This window comes from Delphinapterus leucas, chromosome 11 (genome assembly GCF_059928025.1).
Source record: "Delphinapterus leucas isolate spDelLeu-1000000601 "Yukka" chromosome 11, BTC_Dleu_Yukka2, whole genome shotgun sequence".
Taxonomy (NCBI): domain Eukaryota; kingdom Metazoa; phylum Chordata; class Mammalia; order Artiodactyla; family Monodontidae; genus Delphinapterus; species Delphinapterus leucas.
This window is the reverse complement of record NC_143139.1, coordinates 56,152,934-56,168,280: the sequence shown is the minus strand read 5'-3', so window position 1 is coordinate 56,168,280 and position 15,347 is coordinate 56,152,934. Positions and strand designations below refer to the sequence as shown.

Sequence of the window (15,347 nt, the reverse complement as noted above, 5' to 3'; positions counted from 1 at the left end):
TTGGTGTAGTTTTCCTGAGGACTGGTGGGCTGAGGCCGTCTGTTGCAGCCCTTTGTTTTTCCGATATACTCCCAGAGAAATGCATTAAGTCCTTGCTTGCTCCCTTCTGTCTCAGTTTGGCTTCAGGGCTGGTTTTTGGTGCCACGGATGTAATTTCACTTAGGTGAATTTATAGACACAATGTGTTTGGTCATGGAGGATAATGGGCATTCCTTTGGAGAAACTTTATGAAAAAGTTCTGACCTTTCTTTTTTTTTTCATTTGCAAAGGCAGCATTTCCCAACTTGTAATATCATCATTGCCCAAATAACCTTCACTAGAGGCTGTGTCATTTGCGGCCTAAACTTGCATGAAATCCCTTTCTTTAAAAAGTCAGGAGAAAAAGAAGCATGTGAAAAAATATATTTGTTTAGTGCCTACCTTTTAGAAAGAATATTTGACTTTTGCATTCATGAAGGAAGTTGAGGGGATCCAGTGGGCTATTCTGAGTATATTAACATAAAGACTTCCAGTGAGTTTATTAAGGGAAAACCTATCATCACTTGATGTGGAATATTTGATTGCGTATGTATTATCACTTATTTTCCATTATCTCATTTTAGGGTTTATCAAGATTTGTAACAGTATTCTTTTTCAGCCTACCACAATGAATTTACATTTTAATAGAACACTTCTTGAGTGGGTTCTTTGTGATGTGTCTTGAGGATTTCGTTTCAATCATGTGGGCAGAGTAGGCAAAATTCACTTTCTTCCTTTACTGAGTCATTTAAAAAAAACCATTGCACAAGACACGTGGTCTATTTAAACACTGGGGGCCGGATTCTATGATAGGCATTACCTAAGAAAGAGAACTGAAGAAACTTTTTGATTCCAGTTTCTTTCTTGACTTGACTTGGTTAGGGAGAGTAGTATTGGAAGATATAATACTGGAATGGGTTTAGTGGATTCAATACTTTCCAAAGTAAATTACTGGTTAGAAAATGAATTCTTAAAACATTATCTACTGGAACACAGGTTTGATTACATTTTATACTATAATCCTCCATTTTCTGAAATCCTGTAAGACATCTCTGTGTCAGCTATGATTTATAATATTAATGACATTTCTGACAATATACACATACAATCAGAAAAGCACTAAAAAAAGAAAAAGAAAAAAGAGGAGTTCCCTGGTGGTCTAGTGGTTAGGATTTGGCACTTTCACTGCCGGGGCCCGGGTTTAATCCCTGGTTGGGGAACTAAGATCCTGCAAGCCGCACGGCCAAAAAGAAAGAAAAAGAAAAAAAAGAAAAGCACTGTGGAATAAAAAGTATAACTGAATCATTTATAAACCACACACTATTTCACATGCCTCATGACTTCATTAATTGTGTGCAAACATGCACGCACACACACACACACACACACATTCCTTATGAATGTAGGTTAATTGAACAAACATGAAATTATATGTCGGCTAAAAAATTCTAGGGCAGGTGGTTCCAGAATGTACACCCATATCTGAAAGCTAAATGGAAATACTCTTATGGAAGAATTTGAAGGTCAAATACATGGCTTAGAAAATGTGAAAAGTAAGGCTAACTAAGAATAGTTAGGGGCTTCCCTGGTGGCGCAGTGGTTGAGAGTCCGCCTGCCGATTCAGGGGACACGGGTTCGTGCCCCGGTCCGGGAAGATCCCACATGCCGCGGAGTGGCTGGGCCCGTGAGCCGTGGCCGCTGGGCCTGCGTGTCCAGAGCCTGTGCTCCGCAACGGGAGAAGCCACAGCAGTGAGAGGCCCACGTACAGCAAAAAAAAAAAAGAATAGTTAGGAGATGCTAAATTAATAACTAAGGAGATGCTAAATTAGCTCTTCAGAGAGAGCAGGCTGGGCAGGTACAGAGAGGTGCCCAGCCTAAAACAGTGTTCATCAAAGTATGGTCCACAGACCACTGACTGTGTCAAAAAGACCCACCCTCCTGAGACTGATTCAGTAGGACTAAGAACCTGCATTTATTTATTTATTTTATTTTTGGCTGTGTGTTGGCTCTCCGTTGCTGTGCGCGGGCTTTCTCTAGTTGCGGCGAGCAGGGGCTACTCTTCGTTGCGGTTCGCGGGCTCCTCATTGCGGTGTCTTCTCTTGTTGCGGAGCACGGGCTCTAGGCACACAGGCTCAGTAGTTGTGGCTTGTGGGCTCTAGTGCGCAGGCTCAGTAGTTGTGGCTCACGGGCTTAGCTGCTCCGTGGCATGTGGGATCTTCCCGGAGCAGGGCTCAAACCCATGTCCCCTGCATTGGCAGGTGAATTCTTAACCACTGTGCCACCAGGGAAGCCCCAATAAAGCATTCTCGATTGCTGAGTACAGGATACAAAGATTAGATGTTACTCCCGACCCCTCTTCTTCCTCCCCTCCCAGGAGCATGTAGTGCAGTAATAGTAGCATATGCACAAAGTGCTTTGTGATTGCAAAAGAGGAAGCGAACATTTTGGCTTCAGGAGGGTAGGGGTGGCATAAGAGGCGGCTTCACAAAAGAGGTGACATGATTGTGTCTTTACGGCTGAACAGGAGTTTGCTTCTCAGAGAATGGGTTGGGAAGGTGACAGTCCAAGAAGAAGAAATGGAATGTGATGGATGTTCCAGAAAGACTGAATCATCTAATGTGCCTGAAGGAGAGGAGCATGGGAGATGGCATTGGAAAATGCCCAAATTATCTGAACTACTACTCATGAAGAATTGTTCCTCTGTCCTTGCATGCCCCTGTGAAAAGCTGCTCAATACCTCCAGCAGAGTATTCCCACCCACCCCCAACGCTCCTTTAGTTAGAATGTATTACTATGTGTTGGTATTACATCTGCACTTTTGTAGTGTAACATTATTCATTTAACTTCTGGATTCAAGTAGACTGCTAAAGTTGGTGATATTATTAAAACTGAGAAAAGTTTGGAACAACATTTCACTTTCAAGAGAAAATAGTTCATTCAGCTCTAGAGTTGGAAAATAAAAATACGGTGTCTTTGCCAAAAATAGAGGTCGAATCTAAATAGAAGTCAGACCAAAACTAGAAGTTTTAATCTGGAAGAAGCTCAATAGTTATTAAGCATGGCAGTACCTGTAAAAATTTGTTCAGTGGCTTATGATGATAATTTAAAATCCTTGAGGAGATGGCCAATCCTCTTACAACCACACAGAACACAGAAATGAAACAAAACATCTTAAATGCTCATGCATGCCTTCAGATAGGCTCATAATGTGTATATATGTGTGTGTATATATATATATTTTTTTTTTAATGAAATTTACAACATCATTTCTGCATGAATGAAACCAACAAGCCCTGTCCATAAGTCCCTAGAACCAGGATTGATAGATGGGGGTGATGAAAAATTGATGCTTCCTATTTGTGGCAGAATGTATTTTCCAAAGATGGCTGCACCAACATCCATCCTATTTTACATGCTCTTACAATGTGACATTGACACTCCTCTATTCAGAGGTGTGGGTTTCCCTTCCCTAGAACATGGATGAGACTGTGATTACAGAGTATGTGATGCTATGTGACTTCTAAGGCTGAATCAGAAAAGAGGACATAGCTTCTGCTTGAATCTCTCTCTTGGGAATGTGTGCCCTTGGAATTCTGACACTATGCTGTAAGGAAGCCCAAAGTAGCCCGTGCAGAGAGATCACATGGAAAGGCCTGTGTGGAGAGGAACCAAGGCCCCCCAGTCAACAGCCAACATCAACTCTCTGATATGAGAGTAAATGAGCCTTCAGATGATTCTAGCCTCCAGCCTCCGAGTAGTCTACAACGACCTCAGACACCATAGGGCAGAGATAAACTGTCCCCATTGTGCCCTGTCTGTATTTATGACCCACAGAATTTGTGAGCATAATAAAAATGATTTCATCCATCAATGATAGCTTTCGACAGTGACTAAGAGATCATAGGACCCCTAGGACTAAAAATGTGGAAAACCTTTAAGGTTCAACGTGATCTACATACCAGAAAAAACCTGAGGTTTGATGAAGTGGAGTCCAATGACACGATGTAAGACAGGACTCCTTACCCAGTCCCCAGACCTAAAGCTCCTTGAATGAAGGCAAGGCTGCTTATTCTTGAAAAAGACCTGTGGCAGCACCTCAAGTAATGCCTACTAAAAATCTTCTCCTACCCTTTCCCAGGAGCACATGCAAACATTTACAAGAGTAGCTGTGCAGTGGGGAAAGGGCAGCCATTTACAGTATTATTGGACACTGGCTCTGTGCTAATCCTAATCCCTGGGGACACTAAGTATGACTGTGGTCAGAATGTGAGCTCCTGGGGTCAGGGGAAAACGGAGTTTTGACCTGAGCTGACGTCACAATGGGTCCAGTGGGGCTTCCCCGGTGTCGCAGTGGTTAAGAATCCGCCTGCCAATGCAGGGGACACGGATTCAAGCCCTGGTCCAGGAAGATCTCACATGCCGTGGAGTAACTAAGCCCGTGAGCCACAACTACTGAGCCTGTGCCCCAGAGCCACGAGCCACAACTACTGAGCCTGTGTGCCACAACTACTGAAGCCCACGCCTCTAGAGCCCGTGCTCCGCAACAAGAGAAGCCACTGCAGTGAGAAGCCTGCCCACCGCAATGAAGAGTAGCCCCTGCTCGCCGCAACTAGTGAAAGCCCACACGCAGCAATAAAGTCCCAACGCAGCCAAAAATAAATAAATAAAATAAATAAATTTTTTTTAAAAAAAGGGTCCAGTGAGTCCATGAACTCTCCTGTGGTTGATATTCTAAATCTACAGATGCAATATACATGCTTGGTCTGGTCGTACACTGGTTGTAATTTCTACCCTGACTTCCTTTACCCATGGAGATAGGCTATTATGGTGGATGACTGAAACTACCTCCTTCCTCCCCAAATAATAAACCACTACCGCATCCCTAGGGAAGTCACAGAGATTACAAGAGTGGGGATTCCTACCACATTAATGTTTAACTTGCCTATTTGGCTCTTGAAGAAGGCATACAAGTCTTGGAGAATGACTGTATTGTTAAATGAATTGGTGGTAACTACTTCAGTTGCTGTTTCAGATACAGTCTCTTTATTGGAGCAATTAAACTTACCTCCAGAGCCTATTCTATGGTGACTGATCTGACAAATGCTATCTTCTCCATCCTTGACAGAGAGCACCAGAGAGAGTTTGCTTTTATCTGGCAGAGACGGTGTAGACTACTGTCTTACCCAGGTCTACCTCAACTCTCTCTGGACGTCATGCTCTAGTGTGCAGGGACCTTGACCCGTCGCCCTCCCACAGAACATCATACTGTCTACATTGAGGAGATCATGCTGATCAGAAATCAGGGAGTACAAACTGCCCTAGATTCCTTGGTAAAGTACAGGTGTGCCAGAGGGTGGGAAATGCAGCGGCCTGTTATTTCAGTGCTGCTTCTGGGGGTCTCGTGGCACAGGGAATTTCTGGATATCCCCTTCAAAGTGAAAGACAGATCGCTGTACCTTTCATTCCTTAAAACTAAAAAAGAGGCACAATGCTTGATGGATCCTTTATACTTTGGAGGAAACATTTCCCCACATTTGGGATTGCTCCTCTGACCCCTTACTGAGTAACCCATTTACCTGCCAGCTTTCAGTGGCAGGCAGAGCAGGAGAACCCGCTCCAGGCACTCCAGGCTACAGAAAGCTCTCTTGATTGACTTCTGTGGCCCAGGGCCTCCAATGGTATCCAAGGTGTCTGTGCCAGATTGGAGGGATAGATGGAGCCTGTAGAGAGCTCTGATAGCATAAATCAAACTCATGCTTTCTTTGACAAATCACTATCCTCCTTTTGAGAAACCCTTGGTTTGTTACCAAATGCCTGAACATGCAACACCCAGTCACCATGTTATCCATTGTATACTGGGCTATTTGACCCACTGAGACATATAGGTGGGGTTTTCAGGGCTAAAGCAGGTCCTGCAGGCAAATAAGATTCACAAGAAAATGGCTCGCATTCCCAACGCACCTTCTCTTTCGTACTGCGGCTTTCCCCAACTTGTCCTAATGTGCAGTTGTTAATGTGGGCTTGTTTTTCTCATACCAAGACATACATACCTCCAGGAGTACTCTGCAGTGTGCTAGGGAGTACCTGAAGCCTATGACCAGTTTTGATGGACGAAAAAATTTGAGCTCAGTTTGAGCATAACTTTGAGCAGAACTCCTGATTGTTTATTTCTCTTGAAAGGCATGATGTTGGAGGTATAGACCTACACTGATTTATGGGCACTAGGTAACAAATAATAAATTGCACTTCGAGTAAACAGATTAGAGTATGTTAAAGCCTCAGAAACAGAACTCTGAACATACATAAGATCCAAAAGGTATACTTCCCTTGCACCCTTTCTCAGGAAGCTACTTGAGGATGCACTCCACCAAAGCAAAGGTATAAAGAAGAAGGCATGGGGTCAAGGAAACAGAGTACCTAACAGAGGAGAGACAGAGCAGGCCTAAGGTGCAACCAGTTCGGTTTGCGGCAGTAGGCTAAAGGAGTTCAGAAAAGTTATGCCAGGTAAGTTTTTTTAAAAGAGAAAAAAGTAGAATGAAAAAGTTACGTATAATGAATAAGTATATGAAAAACAGTGTGCAAAGGAGTTTTACAATTCTGTGGGAGAATTTTGTTAAAGTAAGGGAAAGGTATACAAGGAAGTAAGAAAATATTATAAGGGGATGATTATCAGCTCAAAGAACATAAAAAGTTGCAATAAAAACGAACAATACGGGCTTCCATGGTGGCGCAGTGGTTGAGAGTCTGCCTGCCGATGCAGGGGACACGGGTTCATGCCGGTCCAGGAAGATCCCACATGCCGCGGAGCGGCTGGGCCCATGAGCCATGGCCGCTGAGCCTGCACGTCCGGAGCCTGTGCTCCGCAACGGGAGAGGCCACAACAGTGAGAGGCCCGCGTACCGCAAAAAAACAAACAAAAAAACCCACGAACAATACATAGTAAAAATAAGTTAAGCACTCAATGCTAATTTAGCCAAAAATTATGATATTTAAAGGATGAAGGGGGGGAAAATGAGATGGAATGGGATGGTGTAAGAAAGCTAAATCCTCAGATTCAATCATAGGCAGGCAATTGTGTCTAAAATATATATATCAAACCGACACAGCAGTGTAACGCAACTATACTCCAATAAAAACAAACAAAAATCAAAAAAATAAAATATATACATCACAGAGCTTACTGTTTAGAAACATGGAGGTAAATACGAGGAAAAACAGAAAACAAAAATAGTTAAATACAGTTGTTTCTGGATGCCAAAAGGGATTGGGACAGAGGAGTCCCAATAGTAGTCTTATTGAGAACTTTCTCCATTTCCTCTATGGTAATTCGTCTATTTTTTTTTTTTTAATCACTATTAGATTGTTTAGTTTGGAAGTTTGTATTATCCTAGAGAATTACCATATCATCCTATGGTTTCAAATTTACTGGCATTGTATTTGATCAAAGTATTCACTTGAAATTATTTTAACTTTTCCTATATTTACAGTTATTCCCTCATTTTTGTTTCTAATTTTGTGTTTTTGGAGAGCATTTCTTTGGTAACTAAACTTGCTGAGTATTCATATCTGAACTTGTCTTTCTGAAAAAATATTCTGCATTCCCTGAACATGCTCAATAAATCTCCAATGGGAATTTATTTTTAAAATTTTTTGCCGTGCTGCTTGGCTTGTGGGATCTCAATCTCAGCTCCCTGACCAGGGATTGAACCGGGGCCATGGCAGCGAAAGTCCAGAATCCTAACCACTAGGCCACCAGGGAACTCCCTCCAATGGAAATTTTGAAGCTCTGCAAAATTTTAATGCCATAAATTTGTGTTGTTAATTTTCCACTTAGCGGCTCTGCAAAATCAAATAAGTATCTGTTGAAAAACACTAAAGGGCAAGGTGCTTGACATCAACCAGGAGAAAACAGACATTCAGTACTTCACATGGGCATGGGAGAAAGAAAGCTCAATGGATGGAGGAGGTGGATGTCACCTCGGAACTAAGCAGTAAGTGCATGCACATGCTCACACACACACACACACACACACACACACACACACCCAGTACTGTGTAAAGACCTCCGACAACTACACAGAAAGTAAGCTCCAACCCAGCAGGGATTTCTTTTACCACTGCCTCCCCAGAACCTAGAATAGTGTGCCTGCCACGTGCAGGTCCTCCATAAACATCTGTTGAATTAATGATTCTACAGATATTTTAAAATAATGCAACCGGTAGAAGATTTGTACAAGTAGGTATTTTCCTACCAGCTATGAAGATTAAGGAATGGAGAGTTGGAAATATTGAGATACCAGAAACTAAGCTGTTGTCTCGATATTACAAAGTTTGTGACAAATTCCCTAAACCCTTTCCTTGCCCGTGAAATTTTCCCTACTTGATGTCTCAGTAATTATTTAAAAATGCAAATGCCAAGGTTTATTTATTCCACAAGTATTAATCAATTATACCTTCTTGGATCATATTTATCCATATATTATCTATAACCTGTATCATCAATAATCCTCAGTCTGTGAAGAAACTGAGGATCAAGAGGTTGAGTGATTGGGGGCTTACCTGGTGGCACAGTGGTTGGGAATCTGCCTGCCAATGCAGGGGACACGGGTTCGAGCCCTGGTCCAGGAAGATCCCACATGCCGCAGAGCAACTAAGCCCGTGAGCCACAACTACTGAACCCACGTGCCACAACTACTGAAGCCCGTGAGCCTAGAGCCCGTGCTCCACAACAAGAGGAGCCACCGCGATGAGAAGCCCGCGCACCACAACGAAGAGCAGCCCCTGCTCGGCGCAACTAGAGAAAGCCCGCTTGCAGCAACGAAGACCCAACGCAGCCAAAAATAAAATAAATAAATTTTTTAAAAAAAGAAAAAGAAAATTGAGGGATTGTTTAAGAAAAAAGGTTGAGTGACTGGCCCAGAGGTGCACACCTAGATTCAGGTGTAGGTACCTCGATTTCAACACTGCAGCCTTTCCCACTCTACCAGGCAGCTTCTAAAGGTCTGCTATGTGTGCACCTCTGCCACGAACACAATTACTGAAACCTAAGGTGGTGCCTGGAACACGAACCGTAGAAGAGGCTTTCCATTCCTTCAGTACTGTGGCAACGTAAACTGGTATGGGTGAGGCAGGTATACAGGTACAACACACTGTGGTTTTCTCAAGTCGGTACCTTCATCTCCAACACACTGATCCTCTCAGCTGTATTCTCTAGTCGTGCCCTGTGTGCTCCACAGAGCATTTATTTTAAAGTAACATTTCTGGGATTTCTCTCATTACAGAAATAATGTTTTACCAGCTATCTGGGCATCCCTTAGCTCCAGTCAAATTGACACAGAAAATTAACCATCACACCTAGTCTTATACAGAAGAGATGATCATTTATTGCTAAGACAGCTTCACATAATGAGTTTTGAATTATTGCTCTACCATGGTGCAAATATTCTCCCAAATTTGTCATTTTTCTTTCAATTTTAATGTTTTTTAAAAAATATAAGTTTTTCTTACTATGTCATTAAATAAATGAGTGTATTCTTTTATGATTTTTGCTCTTGTTAGCCTTAGAAAGGCTTTGCCCACTGCCCAAATTATGTAAATATTCATCTATATTTTTAGTACTTTCATAGTTTATTTTTGTACATTCAAAATGTGTTCCATCAAAATTATAATTTTATTTTAACTAAAAATTTTCTAAATAATTTTTGAGTATTTTGCAAATAAATTTTATTTGGAAAATTAATATTTTAAGGTACATATTTTTCCAAATAGTAGGGAAGTTTTAACCTCTTTACAAGTTATTTGAAATGCCAAATTTGCAAAGTAAATCTCCCATCAACATTATTTTTTGGTAAGAGCTTTACTGAAATATAACTGACATGCCATTCAATTCACCCCTTTAAAGTGTATAATTCAATGTTTTTAAGTGGATTCACAGAGGTGTACCACTGCCACAATCAATTTTAGGATGTTTTAATCACCCCAAGAACACACCATATATGTACCCTTTAGCTATCATTCCCAATCATCCTATAGATTTCCCTACTCTAGACATTTCATGTAAATGGAATTGTATAATATGTGATCTTCTGTGGCTGACTTCTCACACTTGGCACGTTTTCAATCATGTTGTAGCATGTATCAACACTTCATTCCTTCTTATAGCCAAATAAAATTCCTTGCATGGATATAGCACATTTTGTTTGTCCATTTGTCAGTTGATGAACGTTTGATTTATTTCCACATTTTGGCTGTTATAAATAATGCTACTACAAATAGTAATGTACAAGTTTTTGTGTGGACATGTGTTTTCATTTCTTTTGGGTATATACCTAGGAATGGAGTTGCTGGGTCATATGTAATTCTGTTTAACTTTTTGAGGAACAGTCAACTGTTTTCCAAAGCAGCTGCAAATCTTTTACATTCTTACCAACAATGTATGAGGATTCTAATTTCTCCACACCCTCACCAAAACTTGTTATTGTCTTTTATTTTTTAATAGTCTTCTAGTGGGTTGAAAGTGGTATCTTATTGTGTTTTTTTTTTTTTTTTTGCGGTACGCGGGCCTCTCACTGCTGTGGCCTCTCCCGTTGCGGAGCACAGGCTCCGGCAGCATGTGGAATCTTCCCGGACCGGGGCACGAACCCGTGTCCCCTGCATCGGCAGGGAGACTCTCAACCACTGCGCCACCAGGGAAGCCCTCTTATTGTGGTTTTGATTTGCATTTCCCTAATGACTAATGATGTTGAACATATTTTCATGTGCTTGTTGGCCATTTGTATACCTTCTTTGGAAAAATATCTGTTCCCAACTTTTGCCTATTTATAAATTGGGTTATTTGTCTTTTTGTTATTATTGTTATTGAGTTGTAAAGGTTCTTTATATATCCTGGATATTCAACCCTTACCAGATGTGCAAATATTTCCTCTCATTCTGTGTTTGTCTTTTCACCTTCTTGATGGTATTCTTCAAAGCACAAACATTTTAAAATTTTGATTATGTCCAATTACCTATTTTTCCTTTGATTGCTTATGCTTTTTGTGTCATGTTAAGAAACTGTGCCTAATTCAAAGGCATAAAGATGTACACCTATGCTCTCTTCTAAGAGCTTTATAGTTTTAGCTCTTATATTTAGGTCTCTCATCAATTTGAATTAATTTTTGTATATGGTGTGAAGTAGAAGTCCAACTTCACTCCTTTGCATGTGTATAAACAGTTGTTCCAGCACCACTGGTTAAAAAGACTTTTTTTTCTGTTGAATGCTCTTGACACCCTTGTCAAAATCAATTACTTATAAATGTATACATTTATTTCTGGACTCTCAGCTCTATTCCATAGATTTGGAATCTATTCCTTATGCCAGTACCACACAGTCCTGATTACTATAGCTTTCTAGTAAGTTTTAAAATTGGAAAGTGTGAGTCTTCCAATTTTGTTCTCCTTTTTCAAGATTGTTTTGGTTATCCTGGGTCCCTTGTACTTTCATCTGAATTTCAGGATTAGCTGGTCAACTTCTGACAAAGAAAATCCAGGTGAGTTTTTTATAGGAATTATAATGAATCTATAGATCAATTTGGGGAGTGTTGCCATCATATTACAATATTCAGTCTTCCAATCTATGAACAAAGGTTATCTTTAATTAGTTTTTCTTTAATTTCTTTCAATAGTGTTTTGTAGTAAGGGTACAAGTCTTACATTCTTCTGTTAAATTTGTCAAATGTATTCCTAAGTATATGATTATTTTGATGCTACTGTAAACAGAATTGTGTTCTTAATTTTACTTTTGGATTGTTCATTGCTAGTGTACAAAAATATAATTGATTTTTGTATATTGACTTTGTATCCTGCAATCTTGCTGAATTTACTAGGTCCAATAGCTTTTTTTTTTTTTTTAGGGGATTCTCCAGGAGTTTCTATATACAAGATCATGTGATTTGTGAATAGAGATACTTTTATTTCTTCCTTTCCAATCTGGCTGTCTTTTGTTTCTTTTTCTTGCCTAATTGTCCTGACTAAAACCTATACTACAATATTGAACGTGAGTGGCAGGAGTGGACATCCTTGTCTTGTTCCTGATCTTAGGGGAAAACTTTCAGTCTCTCATCATTAAGTATGATATTGGTTGTGGGTTTTTCATAGTTTCCCTTTATCAGGTTGACAAAGTTCCCTTCTATCCCTAGTTTGTTGATTTTTTAAGTCAAGGAAGGATTTTGTCAAACATTTTTCCTGCATATACATGCATGTGATTTTTGTCATTTATTCTATTAATATGTTGTATTACATTGATTTTATTATGTTTAACCAACCTTGCATTCCTAAAATAAATCCCACTTGACCATGGTGCAAAATCATAAACCCTTCTGCCAAAAAAAGAAGAAGAGGTAATACATCCCAGCTCATTCTGTTATTATGATACCAAAAGCAGACAAAGATATCACAAGAAAACTACACAACAATATACCTTATGAATATAGATGCAAAAATCTTCAACAAAATGCTGTTAAACTAAATCCTGGAACATATAAAAAGGATTATATACCATGACCAAGCTGGAGGAATTGGGATTCCTTTTGGGAGGAATGGAAATATTCTGGAATTAGTCATGATGGTTGCACAACTCTGTGAATATACCAAAAACCTGTACACGTTAAAAGGGCAAATATTACAATATTTGAAATATATATATATATATATTTTAAAGGAAGCTGCCTGACTTTTATTTTTCTCTTTCACTCTTCTCACTGCCTAAAAGGCAGACGTGATGAAGTTAGGAAAACCATGTTAAGGGACGGTTAGAGCAACAAGACAGTAAGAAACTGGGTGTTTGAATGACCTTCCAGATCAGAACGGCACAGCCCCACAGACTGCTTACAAGCTCATACATTTACAAAAGAAAAAAACCTAGTAGTTCCTTTGTTTAGGTTACTGTTATGAGGTTCCTATTAAAGTAGCCCACACTTTGCTGTACAGCAGAAACTAACACAACATTGTAAATCAACTATACTCCAATAAAAATTAATTAAAAAAAATAGCAGACTGCCATCAGCCCGCGCCAGCCAGCTCCGTTATGGTGACTCGCAGCCCCAGCGTTGTGATTAGTGATGATGCACCAGGTTATGACCTAGATTTATGTTGTAGACCTAATCATTATGCTGAGGATTTGGAAAAGGTGTTTATTCCTCATGGACTAATTATGGACAGGACTGAACGGCTGGCTCAAGATGTGATGAAGGAGATGGAAGGCTATCACATCGAGGCCCTCTGTGTGCTCAAGGGGGGGCTATAAATTCTTTGCTGATCTGCTGGATTACATCAAAGCACTGAAACAGAAATAGTGATAGATCTATACCTATGACTGTAGATTTTATCTTTATGTAGATAAAGATTTATGTAGATAAAATTTATGTAGATAAAATGTAGATTTTATCTTTATGTCACCTGTCAACAGGTGACATAAAAGTAATTGGTGGAGATGATCTCTCAACCTTAACTGGAAAGAATGTCTTGATTGTTGAAGATACAATTGACACTAAACAATGCAAACCTTGCTTTCCTTGGTCAAGCAGCATAATCCAAAGATGGTCAAGGTTGCAAGCTTGCTGGTGAAAAGGATCCCTCGAAGTGTTGGATATAGACCAGACTTTGTTAGACTTGAAATTCCAGACAAGTTTGTTGTAGGATATGCCCTTGACTATAATGAATACTTCAGGGATTTGAATCATGTTTGTGTCATTAGCAAAACTGGAAAAGCAAAATACAAAGCTGAAGATGAGAGTTCATGTTGAGTTTGGAAACATCTGGAATCCCATTGAATTCACCAGGAAAATTATCAAATGTTCTAGTTCTGTGGCCAGTTGCTTAGTAGAGCTTATTGAATGTATCTTCTAAGAATTTTATCTGTTTTGTACTTTAGAAAAGTCAGTTGCTTCATTCCCAAACTCTTTATTTGCACTATGAACCTACAGACTATCAGTTCCCTTTGGGTGGATTGTTTGACTTGTGAATGAAAAATCTCTTAAACCACACCACTATTGAATGAAAATATTGAAATTGTATCTGTAAGAAACATTTAAAGAGAAGAATAGTTTTTGTTTTTTGTGGTTTATTTTGCGGTACGCGGGCCTCTCACCGCTGCGGCCTCTCCCGTTGCGGAGCACAGGCTCTGGACGCGCAGGCTCAGCGGCCATGGCCCACGGGCCCAGCCGCTCCGCGGCACGTGGGATCCTCCCGGACCGAGGCACGAACCCACGTCCCCTGCATCGGCAGGCGGACTCTCAACCACTGCGCCACCAGGGAAGCCCCATGTATCACATTTTATTTCTTTTTTACATAGAGCTAATTGCTCAAGCACCATTTATTCATAAGGTCACTCTTTCTCTAATGAATTTCCCACATCTTCTATGTCTCTCAGTAAAATTTAATCATTTCTAGCTTAATTTCACTGAGGATATAATCTTTATTATTTCACTGCTATGAAATTTGTGAAGGCTTTCTTTATGGCCCAGAATGTGATCAGTTTGGGGAAATGTTATGCGGGCACTTGAAACGATGTGCACTCTGCTGCTACTGGATATACTATTTTATATATGTCAGTTGGGTCAGTTGTTAAACATGTTATTCAAATCTGCTGGATGTGTATTGATATTGCTTTTGTCTGATTGTTTATCAGTTACAAACAGAGGTGTGTTAAAAATCTCTCATCGTGATAGACTTGTATATTTCTCCCTTGAGATATTTCTACATATTTCTGCTTTAATTTTTTTGTTTTTATGTATTTCAAGGTTATATTTTTAGGTACTCCCCAATATACAATTGTTATATTTTGTTGAATTAACTTTTATAATTATGAAATGTCCCTTTTTATCTCTAGTAACATTTTTTTGCTTCAAAGTCTATTGTATTTCATATAATACAAGTACTCCAGCTTTTCTTTCTTCATTTTTTTGGGGGGTTGATGTTTGTATGTTTTCCAGTCTATGATCTCTACCTTTTAATTGTAAGAGTTAGTCCATTTATATTTAATATAATTATAAATTTGGGTTTAAATCTACTATCTTTTTTTTTTAAATTTATTCTACCTGTCTACATTCTTTTTACTTTCTTTCACTGCACTTTTTTAAAATGGCTTGCTTTATATTATTTCATTTTCCCCACTTATTAGCTTGGAAGTTATATACTTTTTTTACTGTATAAATTCTTGAATTCAACACAGAACCACTAAATCAGAAATTAGGGTGAAATTTCTGATTCAATGCGTCTAGGATGGGACTTGAGAATGTGCATTTCTAACAAGTTCACAGATGATGCTGATGCTTCTCATCCACTGCTCACAC

The 15,347-nt window shown here is 39.7% G+C and overlaps 1 protein-coding gene and 1 pseudogene across 2 annotated transcripts in view; one reads left to right on the top strand and one right to left on the bottom strand.

The window, feature by feature from the left end:
• The window catches only part of KCNMB4 (potassium calcium-activated channel subfamily M regulatory beta subunit 4), a 63,463-nt gene that overhangs the window by 41,040 nt on the left and 7,076 nt on the right, over positions 1-15,347 (bottom strand). The window lies entirely within an intron of this gene.
• LOC111173745 (hypoxanthine-guanine phosphoribosyltransferase pseudogene) lies at positions 13,001-13,871 on the top strand (annotated as a pseudogene).